This window comes from Triticum aestivum, chromosome 1D, assembly GCF_018294505.1.
Source record: "Triticum aestivum cultivar Chinese Spring chromosome 1D, IWGSC CS RefSeq v2.1, whole genome shotgun sequence".
NCBI lineage: Eukaryota > Viridiplantae > Streptophyta > Magnoliopsida > Poales > Poaceae > Triticum > Triticum aestivum.
In genome coordinates this window covers 236,939,137-236,947,481 of record NC_057796.1, presented here as the reverse complement: position 1 = coordinate 236,947,481, position 8,345 = coordinate 236,939,137, and the positions used below count along the sequence as shown (strand labels likewise).

At 47.4% G+C, this 8,345-nt stretch overlaps 1 long non-coding RNA gene across 2 annotated transcripts; it reads left to right on the top strand.

The window, feature by feature from the left end:
• The first annotated feature begins 2,899 nt into the window (after positions 1–2,899).
• On the top strand, positions 2,900–7,992 carry LOC123181192 (uncharacterized). Of its 2 annotated transcripts, XR_006491543.1 has the most exons (5): positions 2,911–3,483; positions 3,852–6,556; positions 6,635–6,799; positions 7,102–7,510; positions 7,609–7,992. It is a non-coding gene; the product is annotated as an uncharacterized lncRNA (long non-coding RNA). The 2 variants fall into 2 exon arrangements; XR_006491542.1 differs by having other exon boundaries at positions 2,900–3,483; positions 7,102–7,992.
• Positions 7,993–8,345: the final 353 nt, after the last annotated feature.

Sequence of the window (8,345 nt, the reverse complement as noted above, 5' to 3'; positions counted from 1 at the left end):
GCTTGCCAGCTTGGGAAGCACGTTAGACTACCGTTTGGGTCCTCGGACCATGTATCTTTCTTTCCGTTTCAACTAGTTCACTGTGATGTCTGGACGTCGGCTGTCACTAGTATATCTGGATTTCAGTATTATCTTGTATTGTTGGATGACTATAGTCACTTTGTCTGGACCTTCCCACGCCAAAAATCCGACGTCCTTCCCACCATAAAACACTTTCATGCGCTCGTTCGCTGCCACTTCCATCTCAACATTCTCACCATCCAAAGTGACAACGGTCGCGAGTTCGACAATCGCTCCTCTCGCATGTTCTTATCTACGGAAGGCATCCAGCTACGCATGTCGTGTCCCTACACTTCTCCACAGAACGGGTGTGCAAAACGCATTCTACGGATGCTCAATGACATTGCTCGCACCATGCTCACCCACGCCTCCATGCCCTACACCTACTGGGTCGAGGCACTCGCCACAACCACCTTCGTGCTCAACGTCGCCCATGTCGCGCGTGTAACAACCACACCCCTTTCTTCCTACTCCACGGGATTCATCCGGCGTACGATGCACTCCGTGTATTCGGGTGCCTTTGCTACCCGAACCTTGCGTATACTGCGCCGCACAAATTAGCTCCTCGCTCACGCCCTTGCGTCTTCCTCGGCTACACTCCCGATCACAAGGGCTACCGTTGCCTCAATCGCGAGACCGGGAGAGTCATAGTTTCCCGCCATGTCACGTTCGACGAGCACCACTTCCCCTTTACCGCGTCGTCTATCCCTCGCTCACTGCAGGCCGACGATGATCCACCACCCCCATCCACCCCAACGTGCCCCGCCGTGCTCGCACGCCGCGCACGCGCCCCGCAGCCGATCCTACCCCTCCATCGCCCGCCACCAAAACCCAAAACCCAAAACCCATGCCATGCCAGCGCTTCCCACCAGCGGATCTCCCAACCCTACCACATCCGCCGCCCCGGCGAGCTCACCGCCACCACCCTCTCCTCCTATAGCACTTGATCCCGGTCGTCCTCCAATGCCGGAACCTCGTGCCAACCCCCCCCCCCCCCGCTCGCCCTAGTCGTCATGCGCCTACCCATGCCATGACCACTCGAGTGCAACGCGGCATCTTTCAGCCAAACCCGCGCTATGCCGATTCCGACACTGCCATCGTCACCCCTTCCATCGCACCCGTACCTAAAACCGTCCGCACCGCGCTGCGAGATCCCCACTGGCTAACTGCTATGCAGGAGGAGTACATGGCGTTGATGGCGAACCAGACCTGGAAGCTCGTGCCACGGCCGCGCGGCGCCAACATCGTCACCGGCAAGTGGCTCTTTCGCCACAAATTCAAGGCGGACGGGACACTGGAGTGATACAAGGTGCGGTGGGTTGTACGCGGCTTCTCCCAGCGCCCGGGCGTGGACTTCGACGAGACGTTCTCCCCGGTCGTCAAGTCGGCGACGATCCGTGTGGTGCTCACCATCGCCGCTGCTCGGGAGTGGCATGTCCATCAAATGGACGTCAACAACGCCTTCCTCCAGGGCTTCCTCACCGAGCGTGTCTACTGCCAGCAACCGGCCGGCTTCGTCGACGAGCGCCATCCCGACCACGTCTGCCTCCTCGACAAGTCCCTCTACGGGCTACGGCAAGCGCCCCGTGCTTGGTTCAACCGCTTCGCCACCTTCCTCCGTGCCGTTGGCTTCATTGTCGCGCCCTCGGATCCCTCGATGTTCATGCTTCGCCAAGCTGACGAGATCGCGTACCTCTTGCTGTACGTGGACGACATCGTCCTCACCGTGTCCACACCGGCTTTGCTTCGACGGCTCCAGCAGCTCCTCTTCACAGAGTTCTCCATGAAGGACCTCGGTTCGCTGCTCTACTTCCTCAGCATCAGTGTCACCCGCAGCGCCGATGGCTTCTTCTATATCTAATATTAAAAGACGGATACTTTCATAGTTCTCTATACAAGAGGTGCTTTGCCAGATTCTGAAGCATACATCCATCGATCTAACCATCCATCCACAGATCCATCAATTCCTAAATCTATACATGAAACAAAAAAAGAACAGAGAGGGGTCCGGTGCTGACCGTGGGTGGGGCGGAGGGGCCGATGGCCACCAGAGGCGGCGGCAACGTAGGCGAAGACGGGCGAAGGTGCTGCCTACAGCGACCGCGGCCGTAGGTGGTGCCAGGCGGCAGCGGCCCTAGGGCTCGAGCCGAGGAGGGAGCGCCATTGGAGGAGGGGTGGGGGAGTTGGAGGAGGGGCGTGGGTGCAGCAGCTCGCCTCCGCACCCGGGGGCGGACGAGATGCGAGGGGGGAGGAGGAGGGGACGACCGTGGGAGGAGGAGGAGGGGGCGGCGATGGGAGGAGGAGGAGGAGGAGGAGGAGGGGGCGGAGGAAGGGGGGAGGGGGCGGCGCGAGTGCGGGAGGAGCAGCGGCTAGGTCTTCTCCACTGGAGCGGCTCCCTTTTATACTCCAACGCGTGAAATGACGAAAATGCCCCCAGCAGGGCACCGAATTAACACGCGGTGGCATTCGCGATTTAAAGGCGACGTGGCCACCTTCCGCCTGCCTAGCGGTTCTCCGGGCTTTATAGGTTAAATTTCTCATCTAAAAGAAACGCAAGGTTCTGTTTCCCCTCTTACGTTTCGTCCAACCCCTTCGTTCAACTCCCTCGTACGTTCCCACCTCCCACCGTTTTCTATCCCCCCACCCATCTGGTTTTCTATTTAAACCGGTTTTCATCTGGACTGCCAAATCAGATCAATCAGATCTTTGGTAATTAGTAACGCAATAAAGGTCACACGGGAAGGACTCAATTCACGGTGGGCAATCAAGTCAATCCTGCTAACCCAATCGCATTCAAAAAGAAAGGAATGAATCAATCAAAAGGAACGTATCAATTGTGTTCGTAACAAGTATTTGGTAACAGAACAAAATCACCGGGGAGTAATCAATCACGGATGAGTCATGTCACCATCTTTCCTTGTTGGTACAGATCTCCCTCTCCTAAGCAATCCATGGGCCCTTGCCGAAAACGTACTCTCACCTGATCCGAACTTAAAAGGACCTAGCTCCTCGTTCACCAATCCATTGGCCTTTCTTTTATTTGTACGGAGTAGTAGCTAGAGAAAACAATTTTTCTTTTTTGCAGAACATGTGGCGGCGGACGAACGAGGGCAGCTACGGTCGACGAACTAAGGGAGCGGTGACGGCATATGTGAGCCCTCATCTCCTTTCGGTTCCAGATCCATGGCAGTAGTGACGGTCCTCCTCGTCCTCATTCACCCTGGTAGGAGGCCGTGGCTGAGCCGCCGTAGGAGGTGGCCGGCGTAGCCACCAGCGGGGGAGAGATGGGGCAGGCCGCCCCTCCTCACGGACGCACCAGAACGAACGTCTCACATGCGGCATCGGTGGAGGAGACGTCCACCGTCTCGCACTCAGCAGCGGGAACAACAGATGTGGCGGTCCTCGTTCGGCCTTAATTCCAAGGTACGTGGGATACACACAACGGCAGTGAAAATCTTTTTCTTCTTCTTTTTGTTTTGATTTTGGTAGATCCCAATAAATATGCAAGTGCTCTACCTCTACCACATCGTATCAACGTCAGTTTTGTATGTAAATTCTCTACTAAGAACGAAAGTTCATTGGTGACAGACTGAAGCTGATTTTATAAGATTTTAATATGGCCAATTAAGCTGAAATAATATTGTGTGTTGACCTAAAACAACCTAAACTTTACATATTATGTGGGACAGTGGTGTGGCATCATCTTTTTCAGTTATCAATATTTTTTGTTAACCACATATGTTAGTTGTCCTACTTCATTCCTAACTCATCGTATTGCTCTTGATTTTTAGTCATGCCTGGAGCTTTGGTCTGCAGCTACATGTGATTAGAAAGGATATCTTAGGATAAAGGTAAGATTGGAACCTGAAGGGGATTATATCATATGCTTTGGCGTGTAAGAGTGTACAACTTTCTGTGACTTGGCCTGAAGTTCAGATATTTTGCAGTCAATGTATATCCACAAAGTTCCTTTGTAGCTCACGCTACATGGAACCTCTTATCCTCAACCCTTTAGCCTTGCTTTGAGATCCGTACTCTCCAATTAACTAACAACAACAAGATTTCTCTTTTTTGTTTCTCTAAAATGAAACAACATATGAACTTCAAACTTTGCAGATCGAACAAACATTAGAACATCAATGTGTGAAAAAAAATTCAGATTTTTTTGTCTGATATAAATATACAAAATGAGATTTTCTTTGAATAAAAATATTATTTCAAGTATTTAAAAAGCATGAAAAAATCTGAAAGTTTTTCCCAGGTTGTAGTTAGAATGTATTGTTGTTCTGCAAAATTTAAAGTTTATATGTTGTGTCGTTTGAGAGAAACAAAAAAGACAAATGTGTCTGCACAGATCGCGATGCATAAATGGATGGCAAAGATAAGGGGTACCATGTAGCCTGAGCTACAGAAAACCATGTATATCTAAGGTAGAGTCTTCTTTTTTTCCTTCGGTTTGGGATAGAGAGGGTAGAGTCTTATTTTTTCCTTTCGGTTTGGGATAGAGAGGGTTACGTTTTTTCGAAAAATAAGATTTCGTTCTTCTGTTTCACCATTGTTCATGTTTATACAGTTTTGAGAGGCACTTAACTTAATTTTCCTTTTAAATTGACTGATTGTCAACAAAAGAGATGAAAATAATATTTCAAATTGATCAAAAAATGTGGAAACACGAGATTTTACAAAGTGAGCTCACACACAATGTCAATAATTGAAAACGGAGTGGAATGCAGAGTAAAGAGAAAGATGTCGCTTTAGTAGATGGCCTCTAAGGAGGCATGAGGATTGCATGTGAGGGAAGGAGAAGCGGACATTACCAAAAAAAAGGAGAAGCGGACATGATCAATTTGCTACTATATGAATGGAGACCACATGCCATTATGTTGACACACAATTCTCAATTAGATAAATTGTTTCATTACTTTATTTAATCTCTATTCTATGGCAACGCAATGGCATTAAGCTAGGAAGGAGGAGCTCATGGGAGCAAGAGAATATGAGAGGAAAGATAAGTTTACTCATAATTCACAAATAAATTTTCTTTATCTAAATCTTGTAATTGTTCCATGTGTGAATCTGTCTTACGTTAACAACTATGAGATTTTGTGCTTAAAATTCAAAGTGTGGGCGTGAGCCGGATGAGGTATAAACGAAGGTGGCGAACATTGTTGGGGGAGATGAAGATACGGGGTTGCGGAAGAAGACGAGTGTTCGACTAATGGTAGAACAAAATCAACTACGTTTCATTAAAAAAATGATGACATATATATATATGCATGTAAATTCTAAAGGCGTACATCTATTGTCAATTTTGTGTCCTTGTTGAAAGCACGGGCAGTTAACTATTTTTCCTAATGACCATTTCTTGAAAATCGCCTTAACTATCCCATCTTTATTGACTTACGAAATAAATCATATTTTGTTTGGTAAGTCAATAAGTGATTAAAATATAAAATTATGGACTGGATTTACATTTATTTACGGAATCATGTAATATGGACAGGTAATTTGTGGGCTAATGTATAAAAATATTTATACCCCGTAGCAAGGCACGGGCAAATTCCTAATTTTAGGTTAAACATACAGATCGACGGCTGAGATCCTCGTTACTTCGACAGCTCGTCGAACGCACGCGATAAAAAAACAGCTAGCTAGAAAAATCTGAAAAGCCCCGCACGCACACACCTCTCTGATGCTATCTGTTCGAAGCCTTGAACCCACACCGGACCCTGCAGCCCTCTTCCGGCCGCTACCTCTCTCACCCCACGTATGCCGCTACCCATATGAGCTTGTCCAGGCTGCCACCAGCCATACATCGTGCGTCGCCGTCTCTTCCCCACGGTCCCCTTCTTCCCTCTCCGCCGCCTCTCTCGGATCTTTGAGAAGCTCGACGTTGCCACGCCGGAGAACGCGCGCTGTGTCCCTCCGAATCACGCCGGGGCCACATCTTCTTCTTCAACTCCGACATCGCGCCGCCGTGTCGCCGATCTCTGCGAGCAAACCCTAGCCAAATTTTCATATCCACCCTGAGATCCTGACCTGCCCGCCTGCTGATGCAGACGGAGGCGCGGGTGGGCGGTGTCGTTGTCGCCCGCCGGGGCGCCGGCCGCTAGAATCAGGAACGTCGGCACCGCCACCATGGCGCACCTCGCTGCTGACGGGATCGCGCGGACGTCGTCAGCAAGACCTGCACCAGGCCCCCTCCCCTGCCTCACCATACTCTTACATGTTATTGTTTCCTGCTCCCTATTCTCTCTTGCTTTCTTGTATGACGGATTGGGGAACTCAGTGCTGGAGAGGGAAATTCTCATAAAGATTCGGGGGCTGAAAAAGTACGGGATAAACCTTGGGGTTGTATCAAACGAAGGAATTGAAGTGTTTATGTGAGTGGCTGACCCGTGGTGGAGGTGTGTGAGCAGCCCATCCCCGGTCTGTGTGATCAGCATGTCCACGTCTCCCAATCTGCCGGCTGCCACTTCTCAACACTGACCTCGAGGTAATTTCCTTGGTAAACTCTTTCTATCAATTCAGCTTTCATGACTGTCATATGCTGATTTTTTGCTTTGTTCTGCAGAATCCTCGGATGGATTTGCAGGCTATGGATGAATGCCGCTCCATTGGTCTAACACAGCCGGTTCATGTTTAGCATTTGGCAACATAGAATTTTGTCGACGTACGGCTTGGGCTTGGAAATTTTGTCAACATCAATTTTGACAATTTCGTGATGAAGCACGAGCGGGTACGGTCAAATCTTCTGCAGCCTTGTAATTTTGTTACAGTTGAATTAAACCATTTAGCTCTAGAATACCTTTTTGTTTCTAATTTTTGTGCGGCTTCATTAAATCATTAGGTAGTAAGATGCAGACCTCAGTTTTGTTGTTGACTGTACGATGTGTTTTGGAAGCATTTATTGTCATGTAGTCGCTATTGTGACTTACTTTTGGAAAAGGAGCTAATGGTGTTATGCATATCATCATTGTGGAGAACTAGAGATCTTTCATATCACTTAGTCGATCTAATTATGATATCTGAAATATTTAGGTGCTAACCATAAGTGATCGGAAGCCTGCAGCATGTGCAATATGTGGTCTTGTGTTACAGTTGATCAGTCTACGTGGCCATCAGATTACAGTTTTGGAGGTTTGATAGTGTGCTTGAGCGGGGATACCAGACTTCCAATCTTGAATGGACAGGAACGTATTGTCAATTGGATGTGCTCTGTGAAACTAAGACAAAGGTATATCTAAAATACCAGTTAAATGGATGTCTATCTATATATGTTCTATTTCTAAAGAAAATGGTGCAATCATTTCTTTCCTAACTGAAAATTCAAAGCTTAATGTTCCATCTTATAGTAGTTTTGTGTGGGTTGTAAATCACATGAATATCTGTACATTGGTGCATCTACTAAAGATAATCAGGGAGTCGCTGGTTTTGGGACTATTGGAAGGTTAGAGCTTTCAACATGCATGTCGTCTTAACTCTATGAAGTCCTTTATTTGAAAAAAAAATCATTCTGAAAAATAAGTTGTTCTTCTCTCTCTACAGTTCAATGAAAAGATGGAATGGTGACCTGCATCTTATTGTTTGTTGACGAAATAGCCCTTATTCGACTAAAGAGAAATTGGACTGATATCATCAAGCTGGAAAAGTTTTTGTGTTGTCCCTTTGGTCAGAATATCAACGCTTAAAGATGCTGAAGTTTTCTAGTTAACCTGATGTAGGTACTTCATTTTGTTAGTCAGAATTATCCAGGTAGTTGGTTATGTATGCAGACTGGGTATTGCTGTTACAAGGCTCGAAACAAATTGGAGACACATGGTCTGCTGGATTGGCGTTTGTATAATTATGGGCATGCAAAATCACGGATGGATCTAGATCCAGATTATGATAAGACTAGATGTATGACATAGTAAAGTTTGAAGAATGATACTCCCTCTGTAAACTAATATAAGAGTGTTTAGATTACTAAAGTAGTGATCTAAACACTCTTATATTAGTTTACGGAGGGAGTAATTTTTAGCAAAACATGCCGTTTTAGAAGAAACAAGGGTTTTAACCTCCTGAAATTGTTAAAAGGAGATGTGATTGCAATTCGCTTGACCAGGAGTGCACTTGAGTGTGAAGAAACCGCCGGCTGCTGAGGTGCTGAAGATAAACAGCGGTGCGTCTTTAGCAACTCTGGAGGCTAGGGCTTTGTAATTAGGGATGTTCAAGGGGACTGAGTCAGACGAATTCAAAAGGCAGCTGATGCTTTCAAACTGAAGCTGCTGCATGTTGGCAAA